The sequence below is a fragment of the Vicugna pacos genome, chromosome 12 (genome assembly GCF_048564905.1).
Source record: "Vicugna pacos chromosome 12, VicPac4, whole genome shotgun sequence".
NCBI classification, from domain to species: Eukaryota; Metazoa; Chordata; class Mammalia; order Artiodactyla; family Camelidae; genus Vicugna; species Vicugna pacos.
In genome coordinates, this window is record NC_132998.1 from 55,600,352 (window position 1) to 55,615,798 (window position 15,447).

Below are 15,447 nucleotides of genomic sequence, written 5' to 3' on the forward strand. Positions count from 1 at the left end.
TCTCGGTCCCTCTCAATGCCATCAGTGTCTCGGGTCTGCAGATGTTTGCTCTGAACTGTGAGACTGGAGCACCAGGTGTGGTGGTGGGATTGGTGCCAGGATGCTGGGGCTGGACAGCCCTTCACTCACTGCCTGGCCCGGAAAGGTTTCTGACCCTCTCCATGCCTCAGTTTCCCCTTTTTGAAGATGGGGATTATCAAGGTACCCGCCTTGCATGGTGGTTGTGAGGAGTTAATGAAGTGAGATGTAGGGAAAGCCTGGCCTACAGGACGGGCTAAATCAGCCTTAGCTTTGTGGTTATCCTTCTTAGGTCCTTCCCGAATCCTGGTCCCTTTGTCCCCTTCTGGGCCATGGCGAGAGCTTCCTCCCCGGCCCCTCTGCAAAGTCCTCTCCCACCACATCTGTCTCCTCTTATAGCAACCAGACATCGTCCTAACCCCCATGTCTGCTCATGCCTCTCCTCTGCTCCAGACCCTTCAGGATCTCACATTCATTTATTCACTCACTCAACGCATACTTGAAGTTCTCCATCGCATCAGACCCTGTGCGAGGCATGAAGACACAGCAGTGCTCTGGTATAAGACAAGACAATGGTGACAAAACGGGTAGAATAATGAGAGAGCATGTTAAGTGCTGTATATCAGTCATTTATTGTCACGATCATGCCACTTAACAAACAATCCCCAGAATCACTGGCTTAAAGTAACAATCACTTAATCTCACTCCCAGGTCTGTGGGTGTGCTGGGGATCAATGCATCTCGCTGGGCTCAGGGGGTTTGGCTCCAGGGCTGCTCCCCAGGTCTCTCATCCTCGGGCTGCTAGCCACACTTTTGTCCCATGGGGATGGCAGAAGGGCAAGGGGTGGAGAGAAACCTGTAATGCCTCTTAAGGCTCAGAACTGGGACACCTGCACTTGTGCCCATGTTTTATAGGCCAAAATGAGTCTCACGGTCATGTCCACCTTCGGTTGCTGGGAAAAGATCCCTTGCCTCTGGTGGGAGATCCTGCAAATCCACAAGACGCGTGGTGGGCGGGAGAATGGGGAGCAGGAGGGACTGTGTCGGGTTCTGCAGGAAGCAGGGAGGAAGCTAAGATGGGTAATCCCCCAGGTGGCTGTTTCAGGTGGCCAGTCACGGTCAGCCTCTCTGAGCCGCCCAGGCTCAGGCCTAGACCTGAAGGAGGAGCAGAGCCTGTGGGGAGACAGGGAAAAGCATTCTAGGCAGAGGAAAGAGCAAGCACTTGAAGTCTGAAGCAGGAATGAGCAGCAGCGTCGTTGGAACCGACCAGAGGCAGAGGGGACGGGAGTGGCAGCGGCGGGCTCTCCATCGCCCTCAGCCCGGGGCCGGGCTCTGCTGCCCGCCCGCCAGGGGCCCACCCTCCGGTCCACGCTGAGCAGCCCTGCCCTGGCCCACAGGCGCCTCCCTGGTGCTCTCTGCCCCGTCCCGCTGGAGTGTGGCCGATCTCCCAGAGCCCTTCCTGCCTCCGGGCCTTTGGCTGCGCTGGTGTCTCCTGCCTGGAACACCCTTTCTCCTCCCCTGGCTAAATGCTACTCATCTAAGATTAAACTTGGAAATCATTTCCTTTAGGAAGCCCTCCCGGTGCCCGAGACTGGGCGAGGTTTCCCTTTCGAGGTTTCCCGTAGCACCGGGCCTGCCTCCAACACACTCCCTGGAGACGCGGCGCGGCGAATTTGGTGCCAGCAGAGGCCTTGCCAAGAAGAGGTGTCCTTAAACATTTGTGGAATGAGTAAATGAAAAATAAGCCCATCCCCCTCTCAGGCCTACACCTATGATTAAGATGGGCCCAGGCTTAAAGCCCGATCCACGGTACTTCTGTGTTTTAGAACATACCTACCTCCGTTGCTGCATCTGATTCTTTCGTTGACTTAGCAGATATTTACTGAGCGCCGGCTCTGGGTCCGGCACCGAGGGAGACCCTTGGGATTCTAGTTCCTGGTGTCTAGCAAAGTGATTCAGTTTTGTGTGTGTGTGTGTGTGTGTGTGTGTGTGTTTTCCTTTTCATATTCATTTTCATTGTAGGTTCAAAGCTGATTGTTTGAAGCAAAGGGGTGTGAATTTCAGATAAGATGGCCAGGGAAGGCTCTCAGGAGAGGGGACATGCCATCAAAGTCCTGCATGGTGTGTGAGTGGCCATCTCGGGGAAGAATGTTCTGGGTGGGAAGGAGAGCAGGGGCCAAGCTCCTGGGTTGGACAAGGCCTGGTGGGTCTGAGGGTCTGCGGCCTGGGGCTGCCCCCGCCGGTGTGGGGAGAAGCAGGGAGGGGCTCAGAAACAGAAGCCGCCCCTTTGCGGCTGGAGCAGCCCTGGAGGTGATGCACAGGCCGGGACTGAGTCTCAGATCTGCATGTCCTTGGCCACTGTGAGCCTTGGATGCATCACTTAATGTTTCTGAACCACGGTCTCCGCCTCTGGAGGGAGGGAGACACACCTCTCCATCTCCCAGGCTCACCTCCTTCCTTCCCTCCCTCCGCCCACCTCCAATCCTCACATGTCGTCGTCTGAGGGGCTTCTGGTCTGTTCTGTGCTGCCGGGAGGTCTATTATGGACAATTCCTGTGAAGGAGCAGGAAATGGGGCTGTCCCGTTCCAGCTGCCTGCCTGGCCTCCCAGCCCAGGGTCCATGCTCCACATGGCCACAGGAGCTCAGCCAGCCCTGCCCAAGCTTCTCTCCCCGACCTCGCACCCTGACCAGAAGCCAGGCTGTTGGGAGTTGAGGGTAGAGCAGAAACAATGGATTGATGCCAGTTCCCCTCCTGTCCATCTCCCAGCGCGGACCTCTGGACAGGGAAGGGCACACTCTCGTCCCGAGGTCTGGGTGTTTGGGCTGAGCGGGCGTGGGAAGGAGCCCTGTGATCTCAGGTGAGCTGCCTTACCTTGCTTCAGATAGCTTTTCGCATCCTCAGAGTGGGGATAATGGAATCCGCCTCCTAGGACTGTGGTAAGAATTAAATGAGGGATTTTGGAAGGAGCTCTGCCCACGGTTGAATTCCAGATTGACTTGCGTACTTCCTTGGTGACCTAATTCCACCTCTCTGAGCCTCAGTTTCCTAATCTACAAAATCAGGAAAGAAGGCTGCCCGGTGGGATCGCTGGGATAAGGCGAGGGCCAGGAGGCCCTCACACCCCTCTTTTCCCCCTGCCTCTGCCCCATCCTTCCCTCATTTCCTTCTGGAACCCACCTCAGGGGAGGAAGGAGGGCTCCTGTCTCTCTCCAAGTGGGTGAGGACCTCCCCGGCCTTGCCCTCGGACTTGACCCATCCCAGTTTCTGAACTGCTTCCCTTCAGGATCAGCCCTTCCCCCCATTGGAGAACCAGACCCAAGCCACGGTTGTGCCCACACACTCCTCAAGTGCAGAAGACCTGTCTCAATGTGCAGTTTCGGGCACGCGGGTGTTTGCTGCTTCCAGCATCTTCAGAAGCAGGTCCTAGTCTTAACACGCCACTTGTTAGAGGAGAGGGTCAGAGGTCTAAATGAAAACCGGGGTCTGTCGGACTCCTAAGCCAGGCTCTTTCTGTTCCTGCTTTTCCACGGGGGCCGCATGTGTGTGTGGAGGGCTCTGACCTCTCTCCTTCCACCTAGTATGCAGGCAAAAGAGCCAGAAAGCAGAATGGATGCTTGAGCGGAGAGTGTGCAGGTGAGTGAATGAACGAATGACTTACAAGGGTGGGAGTGAATGAATGTGTGCATTTGCAGAAGCCCACTGTCCTCTTTCCAAAACCCCTCTTCCCTCCATGTTCTACCCCAAACCTGGTCGTTTCACCCCACCATTGCCCCGGGCCCCTCCCCTGCCCACCATGCAGCCATCTTAGGTCCCCAGTAGACAGAACCCCACCTCACCTGCAGCCCACTGGCATCCTCAGGATGCTCTAGGGGGTTGCCTTGGCAACCATAAGTTTCCAATTGAAGCAAAAACTTCCTACCACAGTTTGCGATGGAGAATGACAGGGGAAGAAGTGATGGTGGAGCAGGTTGCCACGGCAACCAGAATATTTAAGTCAGACACCACTGTGGGTCTCAGTGTGGGGAGATTACCACCCTTAGCAAGTCAAACAGACTTGGCCTCTCTGCCAGGCAGCTCCTCCAACACCATGCTGTGCATTTGTGGGCAAGGTGGCAGCCGGGCCTGCCTCGAAGGGCCAAGATGATTACTCTCCAGCCTTCGGTTTTCTCCGACAGGGATAAACCCCAGGTGGCTTTGAGCAGGGCAGGCTCAGGTGGACGGAGCTCCTGGAGCATGACTTTTGTGTCCTCAGTCATCTCCATATTGGGTTGTGCTTTTTCGTCACCATCTCACCGCTGCCCTCCTTCGTTAACTGGTCTGTCCTTTGCCCCCCAGGCAGAAGCAGACGAGGGCTCTCAGTACAGAGAAATGTGTCCCTGGCTGTGTCAGCAGCAGCTTCTGTGTGGGTTAAAAGAATGAGCATCTCTCTAGGGAGAAGGAGGGAGAAACTGAGGCTGGCAGGTGGCGAGGAGCGGCCACCTTCTGATCCGTGAATAGATGAGGCCACTTGAAGGCAATCAGGCCCTTTGGCCTCCTCCGGGGACTGTCTGAGCCCCACCTGGGTCCGCTTTCTGTCCTGTAAGGCAGTCGGGGTGAGGCTGGCTTGGCAGGGATGGGGCCCACAGCCCTGGCTGCCTCAGCCCTGGCCTCTGCTCCAGTGCTGTCCTCTAACCCTTGCGGGAAACTTGCTTGGACTGAGATGGGGGTTGAACCCAGGGCCTGCTGTACGTACTCACTGGGTGGGATGCACATATCGCCCCGCCCTGCCCTCCTCCATGGTCCCCTTAACTATGGACGTCCCAGTGCCTCTGCCCTGATCTCCCAAATGCCTTCGGCTCCGTCCTCCAGGACTTTGCACCTGTGGAGCCCCTGCCCAGATCACGGTCCCTCTAAACACCTCACTCCCCTCCACCTCTCACGCCCTGGCCTGGATCACACCACACCCCCTTCTCCAGTTTCTTCTGGATCACACCACAGCCCCTTCTCCAGTATCTTCGTTGCTGGCGTCACACTGAATCAGGTCTGTCTCCAGGAGAAGGGAATTCGGTCTCACTCATCTGCCCCTTCCTGCCTAGAGGGCATCAGGGCGGGGCCCAGTGGGCACGTGCTGGAGGAGAGGGCAGGTGGCTGCCTCAGGGGCTCCCCGGGAGAAGTGACACTAAGAATCACACTTGCTTCCACGTGGGAATGCCTGGCACCGGGCCGGGTGTCCATGACGACAATTGTCGCTCTCAACTTCCTGTGCAAAACGAAGAAGAAATGTCCAGGAGCAGAAGCCCAGCCCTCCCCCCATTTTCCAGCTGGTGCTTCCCCCTCCATGTGGGTTTCTGTTCAAGAACCACCTTTGCCCACCCTCCGGGCTGAGACCGCGGGGCCGGCGCGGCCAGCTCGCTTGAAAACAGGCCAGTTTTTAAACAGTTCTGCCACTTGTGGACTTCTCTCTCCTTCAGACATATATACATGTGGTTTCTCCTCTTCTCACCTCCTCCTCCACCTCCCCTACCTCCCTCTGCCTCACCCTCCAAGCCTGAGCCATGTTCTTCAGGACCTCACTTCACCCCTGGACCGGGCCTCCCACAGCTCTCCATGGGTAAATATTTACATCTCGAGGGTGTTCTGGAGAATGTAATTGCCTTCTGTTAAACAAACAGTGACACTGAAGGAAAAGGGTCCCCTTCTCCCCCGGGATCTTAGGAGATGCCTGCCCGAGACCATCCTGTCTCCAAGGCTCCTTTCCCATCCACCTGCTCCTCACAAGGAGGCCTTGGTGTCGTGACTCCTGCTGAGCTCAGAGAAGCTGAGCAAACTGGCCAGAGCAGCACAGTAGCCATGACGGAGACAGCGAGCCTGAGGAACGTGCACAATTCATGAGCAGGTGTTGGGTGCAGAAGGAGACACGCATCAGTGGCTCTGGGTTCTTTTATCAGCCCAGGCAGTCTGCCCACCCCTCTCATGTTCCACAGGGGAATGGTGGCCACCCTCTCCCGATGGCAGCTCATTCTAGGGGCTCAGTAGGGGAGGGAGAGGACAATGCCAGGGTACTGGGGAGATCTGGGGAGTGGGGCTTGGTGGTACCTCTTGAACCAGGATTCTGTCTTAACAGGACAGTCTATCCAGCACAGGCACTTGGCTGAGGGAGACCATGGCATGGGCGGCAGGCGGCCAGGAAAGGCCTAGGAGCTCTGACTCTAAGCCAAGTGTGTCAACCCTGCTCTTTCTTTGTGCCCCAAATCCTATTGTAGATGCACCAGAGAAGCTGTCTCCTTTGACTGATTCTTACACGAAAGGGAGGTTCAGATGCTCTCTTTGGAACACGGAAAATCGGAGGCAGGCAGCCAAAGGCTGAGCTCTTATTGTGCCCTCATCTTGTCCTGTGACCAGGAGACAGGCCAGCACTTGCCTTCTCAGAGCCTCGGTATTCTTGTCTGTACGATGGGGTGACGATCCTGTAACTGTGTTCCGCGTGGTCCAGTCTTGGCTTGGTGACACATGCAAGGAACAGTCTAGCAACCAGGAAATAGTCAGAGGAACCTCAGGTCTTTATTTCTTGCCTTTCTAGGAAGTCCCAACGTTGGCAGGAGGGTTGGGGTCAGGGAGAAGTTTGTTCATAATTTAGAGCAGCATTTAGAAATTCTCTCTCCCCAACTCTCTCTCTCTCTCAATATTCTTCACATAGACTGTGGCTGCCTCTCTCCCCTGCTCTCATCTTCTGACCCTGCTAAGTCCCCAGACTCCAAGCCCAAACTGCTCAGTGCCTCTCTCCCCACCGCCCCCACCCTGCCCTTGTCCCTTTGCTTGGATTGTAACATGTTGATCCAAACCAGTCTGTCCCGTAAGTTGCAACCCCCAGAGAACCAGCAGGGATGGAGGGAGAGGATGAGGGGTCCCACATTCACACCGCCTTGTCCCTGTTACTTGCTGACAGGTCACCATGCTGAGAGCTAACATATGCGGTGTGTGTGTCAGGCGCTGTGCAAATGTAACTCACAATGACCCTGGGGGGACGGGATGCGATGGTCCCTGTCATACAGCTGAAGAATCCAAGGCCCTGGGAGGTTAACTTGCCCAAGGCCTCACAACTAGTGGGTTAGCAGGGCCAGGTTCAAGCTCAGAGCCCACGCTCATAACCATCGTATCATGCTGGTGCCCACCCCTCAGAGACCACAGAGTCCACGGGCCCCACGGAGGTGTGTTCAGAGGCTCAGCCAGTGCTTGGCGTGTGGTGTGCAATAGAACTTCACTCACCACCTAAGTGAATGAAGCACTTTATGAAACACGGGGTGGGTTTTTTCGGGTGATGTCTTTGAAACGCTCGACTTCCCTATGCACTGTTTTTGTCCTTAAAGCACGAGACACCCAGAGGCAAGGCGTGGACTCTGATCGGGTGGGCCAAGCCTGGGTGCCAAGGTCTTCGTCAGCAAGGGGCTCCTGTAGACCCTGAGCCGGGCCGCAGACCGCCCCCCACGCCCCATCTGCAGAAGGCGGTCTCAGTCAGGGTTTGGAGGACTGACAGCAGAGGCCTGTGACGGAGCCCTGCCTTGGCCTCCTTCCAGCTGTGTCATTTCGGACAAGCTCCTTGATGTTTCTGAGCCTAAATTTTGTCTTCTGGTTGTTCACGCTGCCTTGCCAGGCTGCTGCAAGGTTTGGGGCTCACAGCCGCAGCGTCCAAAACCAGCCTCTGCACAGCCCAGGCGTTCTGGGCTTGTGCCCTCTTGACGCTTGGGGCTGGACCATCCCCCGTTGTGGGGACGGGCCTGTGCATCGTGGGGTGTTTAGCCTCCACTCACTAGATGCCAGCAGCGCCGTCCAGCTGTGACAACCAAACATGTCTCCAGACATCGACAAAATCACCCATGGTCAAGGACCACTGGAATAATCATAGCTACCGTTATCACTAATAATAAGAAAGGTTTTTTTTTTTTTAAAGGCCATGAAGAAGGCAGGCCCCAATGCTGCTATCACAAATGACTACTGACTTAGACCAGACACATCTGTTATCTTACAATTCTGTAGATGAGAGGGCTCACATGGCTGTTTGGGGGCTAAAATGTGGGCAGGGAGGTTCTATGGGAGGTCTGTGTCCTTACCTTTCCAGCTGCCCGCATGCCTTGACTCGTGGCCCCTTCCATCTTCAGTGCCAGCAATGGCAGTCGAGTCCTCACGGTGCATCACTCTGATCTCTTCTGCCTCCTCCTTCTGCAATTAAGACCCCTTGTGATTATATTGGGCCCACCCACGTAACCCAGGACCATTTCCCTATTTTAAGATCAGCTGATTAGCAACCTTAATTCCATAGACAACTGTAATTCCCCTTTGCCGGCACATGTAACATAATCCATTTCCAGGTTCCAGGGATTAAGATGTGGATTTCTTAGGGGAGCCATTATTTTGCCTGCTACACGTGGGCTTCTGAGGGGTAAGGGGCTATTGTAAGCATGTGCAGCTGGGGGACTGGCAGAAGAGCCAATTTGGGGCTGAGGGACTGTGGGGTTAGCGGGAAGGAGAGATCAGACTATATAGGTGACGGAGTCAGGTGCTTCAGAGGCACTTTGCGCCTGGCTGGGGATTTCTGACTTGGTTCTTAGAAGTGATGGGGAGCCACAGCAGGTTCTTGAGCGAGGCTAGGACAGAAACACTTACAAGCTTTTGTGGAAAAAGTACTTCTGCAAATGGGTCAAGGATGAAGTTGAGTGGAGGGAGGTATGAGGCAGGAGAGCCAGCTAGGTGAGATGGCAGGGGTTGGGGAGGGGTGGAGGAGTTGGAGGAGGGGACAAATGGAAGACACCAAAGCCACAGGCTGCAGTGGGACAGAGCAAGGGCTTTGTGGTTGATGCAGGTTGGAAGCTCACTCCTGCTTCTTAGCTGTGTGCGTGGGACTCACTGAGCTTCAATTTTTTGAATCCCTAGTGGGAACTGAGACAGTGGGTAGGAGAACCTGCTCGGTCACTCTGCTTTCTTCCCGGCCCATTGACAGCCCCGGTGCTCACATGGTCCTTGGCATCTTCAGATGCGTTGACATCTCCACTCTTCTTACACCCAGAGTGTCACTGATTGTGGTTGCCAGCAGGGGGCAGGGGAGGGGTAATGGAGGCTGTGACGATGACAGTTCAGTGTTCCAGGACCCTGGTGGGTGCCGTTTACTGTCGCTCTCTCCAGGACTCTCCCAGGCCCCGGAAAGGAGAGGGTGGTTCCCCGTCCCCCGGGACAGCTTTAAGGAGTTTAAGAACTCCTTGCCCCGCACAGGGAGGGCTGGTGCCTAGGTCTCTGTGCATGCCAACTTCCTCATTCGTGTTCTCAGTGGGCTCTCAGCTGGGTTCCTTTCAACTGTCAGCTCCCAGGGTGCAGAAAATGGGATTCAATTACAGCAACTTCTGGGGAGCATCCGGCTGGTGTAGAGAGAGGTCCTCCACCCACCTCTCAGCAGAGGATCCAGAAGAGAGAAGGGAGGCCCAGGGAGGTCAGTAACTGGCTCAGGGTCACACAGCCAGGAAGGTGCAGGGCAAGACCCCACCCCAGGTCTGTGCGCCCCTCAAACTCTCCACTCTCTGCATCACGCTGCCTGGGACTTCAGGTCAGGGTGGAAGACAAGAGTCCCTGAGGGTCAAACATCGGGGAGAAAGGAAAGGATTGGAAGACTCGGAGGCTCCCCAGATAGAAAGAGGTATAAAAGTACTGGCCCTGGCCAGACAGGCAGCCTCTGGCTCCTCCCCAGACAGCTCACAATCTGCCAGACGCCGGTGACCGCCCTCAACTCTGGGAAAATGAACTTCCCGAGTCCCAGAGCCACTAGAGGGAACACCACTAACACCGTGCCTTGGTGTCTTTCATGTTTCAGTGATTTGCACACAGCGTTTCTCCAGATGCTCCCAAATCCTGTGGTGAGGTGTTGTTGCTCCAGTTCACAGATGGGGAAACTGAGGTTCAGAAAAAGATTCAGCGAAGGACTAGATACCAAACCCTGTGCACAGAGCCATACACCTCAGATTCCTCTCTCATTTAGTTCCTACAGCACCCTCTGGGAGGTAGGAATAGTAATTCCCCATTTTGTGGGTGAGAGAATAGGCTGGCCCATCAGAATGTCCCCTGTCCCCTGAGTCAGAGCTCAGGAATGGACAGATGTCTTAGCTGGTTCAAGTGGAACCCTCCCTGGTGATTTTTGTGACACTTTTTGGCAGCTTGTGGGCCTCATACTTGATGTATGAGGACAGTTTCTTTACAAGATGAAAAGAGAAATAGAGCTCTGATGGTGTCATCTGAGAACCCTTGAATCAGCCAGACCTGAAGCCCACACCTCACTCTTCAGCTCTATCCTTAAACAATCAATTCTCTTCGGTTAAAGTGAGGTTCTGTCTGTTACAGGCCAGAGTCCTGAGACAACAGGAGGTCAGGGAGGAAGGGAAGGGGCAGGAGGGCAGGAGGATGACCGCAGGGCAGGCGGGCAGGCTGAGAAGTGTCCTTGCGCTGGGTCTACCCCTGCAGATGCGCCGGGAGGGAAGGAAGGGAGGGTATTAGCCGGGCCTTCGTGTTTAGAGGCGGTATAAGGGACTTTTTGCTCTCCAAGGCTGATGAAGAGAGTTTGTCGCACAAGGTGGTTGCCCTGAAGGCCTTGTTGTCCGAAGGTCTAGGGATTGAGTAAGACTGTCCAGGGGGATGTGCACCCGACTTCGGGGCTGGAAGGGCAGAGGGGCTGTGGGGCCCCTCAGGCCTTGGGCCTTAAGCCCGGCACCCCCAAGGGTTAGGATCTAGGATGGGGGTGACTGGGCTTTGGGACGTCTAGGCCTGAGCTGGTCCTCCCACGGCCACCCCTGGTGGCCAGGCTGGAAGGTATTGGTGGAGGGACCCACTGTCCTGCATAAAAAGCCACTGTGCTCGGGCCGCCGTAACCAAGTACGCCAGACCCCGGGGGCTGAAACAGCAGAAATTTATTTTTCATAGCTCTGGGGGCTAGAAGCCTGCGATCAAGGGGCTGGCCGGGTTGGTTTCTTCTGAGGCCTCGCTCCTTGGCTTGTAGACGGCCGCCTTCTCGCTGTGTCCTTGCCCGGCCTTTCCTCTGTGCCAGGGTGCATCTGTGTCCAAGTCTCCTCCTCTTATGAGCACACCAGTCACGCTGGATCAGGGCCTGCCCTGAAGACCTCATTTTCACTTTAACTACCTCTGTAAAGGCCTATCTCCAAGTGCAACCACATTCTGAGGTCCTGGGGGTTAGGACTTCAACCCATGAATTTCAGGGGAGCACGATTCAGTCACAGTAGCTGTGTAGTGGCAACCATTGCAGCTGAGGCGAGTGCCACCACCATTTCCCAGGGACCAGGAGACCTTGGGGTTCTGTGGCATCCATGGGAAGGAGAAGGAACAGAAGATGCTGCTCCAAGGACTTCCTGTCAATCTCGGGGGCGGGTTGAGCTGGATTTAATTCCATTTGCTTATTATTATAGGCATTTAAATTTACCCTTTGAATAGATAATATGGGCGCATGGAACAGAATTCAGAAGTTCAGGAGTATTCAGAGAAAAATATTCCTCCTTCCCACCCTTGTGCCTGGGGTCACCCAGTTGCCCTCCTCACTGCCAACTGTGACCAGTTCCTTGGATCTCCTTGCAGAGTCTGTGCCTCAGACCAGAGCATTTCAGCGTGGGCTGCACACTAATGTCTCCTGGGGAGTTTAAGGGTCCTGATGGCCAGGCCCCATCCCATGTCAATGAGACCGGAGTCTCTTGGGGCAGACCCAGCACTGGTCTATGGAGAAGCCATGGAGATGCCTCCACTGATTCCTCTGCAGGAACGGCTCTGCCTGCATCCTGGCTCCCCGGGCACCTGCATCTCAGTCTGGGGAGAGGAAGAGGGAGGAAAGGAGGATGGTGAGGCTGCCTGGATACCAGACTCTTGTACACATGCTCTAGTTTCCTTTTTGTGACACCCCTGCCAGGTGGTATCATTGTCATCCTGGGATGACAGGTGAGGATCCTGACCCTAGGAGCCAGGGATGGGGGAGAAAGATCCAGGTTCAGGGAGGCAGTGCTGGCGTCTTCCTTCTTGGGGCCAGGCTGATGGAAGGATAATAATAAAACCACCCCTCAGAGATGTATTGAGACTGAGCTGCGGTAATGGAGAGCAAAAGGGCTCAGGAATCAGCCAGGCAGGCTCTTATCCACATCAAGCTCATCAAAGTGCTGAGAAGGGACCAGGGAGCATCATTGCCAATTTGTCTTTCCTTTGATCAGGTTCTTCCCTCTGCCTCCAGCTTTTCTATCGCCCCCACCCACTCTCTCCTCTACCTGCTGAAGACTTTCTCTCTGCTTCCCCAGACTTTCATTCTGTGAAGCTCTGCCCCCACCTCACCCCCTGCGCCCAGGTCCTCCCTCATCTTGCCTTTATCCTCTGTTGGATCCTGTTCTTTAGTCTGCCACTCTGTCCCTGTCTGGGGGCCTCAGACCCACTGATTATAGGGACCGAGTTTCCTGAAAAGACCAGTAGAGGGGATATCACAAGCTCTTAGCCCTGAATAGCAGGTGGAGAGGAGGCAAATGGTCTCCCTCAGCCTCAGCACCAGCCTTTGCCGAGCATCATTTATCCCATTCATCCGTCCATCTATCCATCCAGGCACCCACCCATCCACCCACTCACCATTTATCCATCCTTCCACGCATCATCTATCCATCCGCACTTGCCCTGGAGATACAGCTGTAAACAAGAGAAACCCATCCCCTCTCCTCATCCATCTGGAAGACAGTCATTAAATAATTGAATTAAACAAAATGCTGTAGAATGATGCTGTGCTCTGGAGAAGGCAACCTTTTGAAGTAATGCTCATGGTCAAGAAGAAGACAGACTCTGTTTTAGTACAGTAAGACCCTCATGACTGAGCAGCAAGTCTGGCTGTCTTTGGGGGAAACCACCCTCAAGGTGACCTTGGTGTTGGCCTTGCCTCCCTGCCCCCTTCCGCACCCCCCTCCTCTCTTCTCCCACCCGCAGGTCCTGAAGTTTCCCAGCCCTCCCTTCCCCCACCCCTCCAGCAGCAGAAGAAATTGAGGGAGAGGCTGAACACTCAGGGGGCTCCAAAAAGCTGATGATGCTGGATGGTCATTGCAGGAGGTGAGACCTTGGACTAAATTGCACCTTCCCACAGGACTGCCCTAGGGACTGCCCATCCTGCCAGTCAGCTCTTAGAAGAAGGTGCCTGGGGCCACAGTAGACCACCAGGGACAGTGATGGCTCTGAGTGTAGTCTTTGGGGAGAGGAGTGAGATAGTGGCTCTTTAGGGGGAAAAGAGAATAGTGGCTGAAAGCTGAATCTTGGGGCCAGTATTTTGGGGCTTGACTCCTAACACTGCCTCTTTGTGAGCTGTGTGACTTTTGGCAAGTTAATTGACCTCTCTGTGCATCATTTTTCTCATCTAGAAAATCAAGGTAGCTGTGAGGATAAATGGATAATGCAGGCCAGGGGCTCAGCCTTGTCATTATTCATGTTTTCAGCTGGGAGACCGTGGGCAGGTTCCTTAGTTCCTCCAAGCCCCCATTTGGTCTCACATGAGACGAGAATAAACCTAGCATGCACCTCACTTGTGGAAAAGGCTCAGCCAGGCGGGGAGCCCCAAGAAGCCAGAGGGATGGATGCCCCTGGGCAAAGGCATATGTTCTGGGAGTGTTTGGGAGGCTGAGCCGGCGGGATGTGCATGGGCTGGCTGAGGTGGCGGAGGGAGGGGACAGGCTCTCTCCCACTGTGCTGTGTCCTCCCTGCTGGCCTGGCCTGAGTGGTGGCACCCCAGGAGCTGTGGGTGTCCAGGGTGGCCAGCGCCCTCCTGGGCTTCACCTGTGCCTTAGACAGCAAATCTCCAGGAGAGGGGTCTTTCTCTTTCTTTATTTTAATCATATGCTTATTTCTTTGTTTATATTTACATATGATTTTTAGTTAGGTTTCTTGAGGTGTAACCTACCAGCGTCAAGTCCAGCATTTTAGTGCACAGTTCTACGAGTTTTGACAAACGCATGCAGTTGTGAAACCACAACAGTCAAGACACAACAGTTCCATCACCTCCTAAATTCTTTCTACTCCACATACGGCACTTAAGAAGCAGGCTGCTCACCCTTGGCAAAGGGGGGACAGAGTGGATTTGGGAGCTGTGCCCCTTGGGCTGAGAGCACTGGGTGAGGAGGAACTGGCAGGCCAAGGACAGGTTGTGCTGGGAGGAGGAAGCGAATATTCCAGGCCTGGGTAGCAGCATAAGGCTGGCTCCGTTCTGAACAGCTGACTCTCCCGCTGCCTGGATGGGGGGCAGGCGGGGCCTGCAGCCTCCTTGGGGTCCACGGACTGGGCTGGCCTCCATGCATTCCTGGCCCTGGTCTTGTTGCCTCTCTGAACACGGCCTTCAGACATCTAGGGATACTGTGCAGAGCCAGGGACGGCTTTGGGGTGCTGTTGACTGTGCTGGCTAAGGAACTCAGCATCTGCCCTGCCCAGTGGCCCCAGGAGGCGCCGGTGAGCGCTGTTTGTGTCTGAGGGAGCAGGAGGGGTGGCAGCAGCTCCCATCAGAGGGTGCCCCCACCAGACCTCCCCAACTCCCCTGTCATGGGCCTGACCGCTGCCACTAGAGTCATATCTTGGTATCAGATGTGTCCAGGGTAAAGGCATTTAGTGGATTGGCTACACATGTGACAAGTACTTGTTGGACTCTGGGGCCAGAACGTCTTAGGTTCAAATCCCTACTGACTGGCTCCGTGGCTTTGGGAAAATTGTTTAACCTCTCTGGGCCTCAATTTTCTCATTTATATAAAATAGGGATAGTAATAATAATAATACTGAACTCACAGAGCTGTGAGAGTTGAATGAGAAAACAGACATAAAACACTTAAGACAGTGCCTGGTCCGTGGTAAGTGTTAGCTGCAATTATTGTTATGGCTTTTTTAAAATTGAAGTACAGATGATTTACAATGTTGTGTTTGTTTCAGGCATACAGCGCAGTGATTCAGTTATACACATACATATATATATTATTTTTCATATTCTTTTTCATAACAGGTTATTACAAGCTATTGAATATAGTTCCTGGTGCTATACAGTAAGACTTTATCTATTTTATATATTGCTACTGCTATTTTTATTATTATGTTAGGTGGAGAGAATGCCACATTCTGGTTCCAACTGTGTGATCCTGGATGGCTCATGGCCCCTCTTCAAGCCTTGGTTCCTGCAGATTAGGCAATGGCCAACAGTAGTAATAGTAATAGTGACATTTTTTATGTTCTCTGCTCCAGCCCAGTGCCACATACTGCATATTCTTTGTCCTATTTGTCTCAACACTCTGCATGGTAAGGTTTTAATACTCCCCTTTTACAGATAAAGAAACCGAGGTTCAGAGAGAATAAATAACGTGCCCAAGTTCACCTATTTGTAAGTGGCAGAGACCAAAGTTGAGCCCAGATTGGCTTG

The 15,447-nt window shown here is 54.3% G+C and overlaps 1 long non-coding RNA gene across 1 annotated transcript; it reads right to left on the reverse strand.

Annotated features, from left to right (window-relative positions):
- Positions 1-737: 737 nt before the first annotated feature.
- Positions 738-2,961, reverse strand: LOC140700499 (uncharacterized). The gene is made up of 3 exons (XR_012078902.1): positions 2,892-2,961; positions 2,508-2,571; positions 738-1,191 (listed from the first exon to the last, which is right to left on the reverse strand). It is a non-coding gene; the product is annotated as an uncharacterized lncRNA (long non-coding RNA).
- Positions 2,962-15,447: the final 12,486 nt, after the last annotated feature.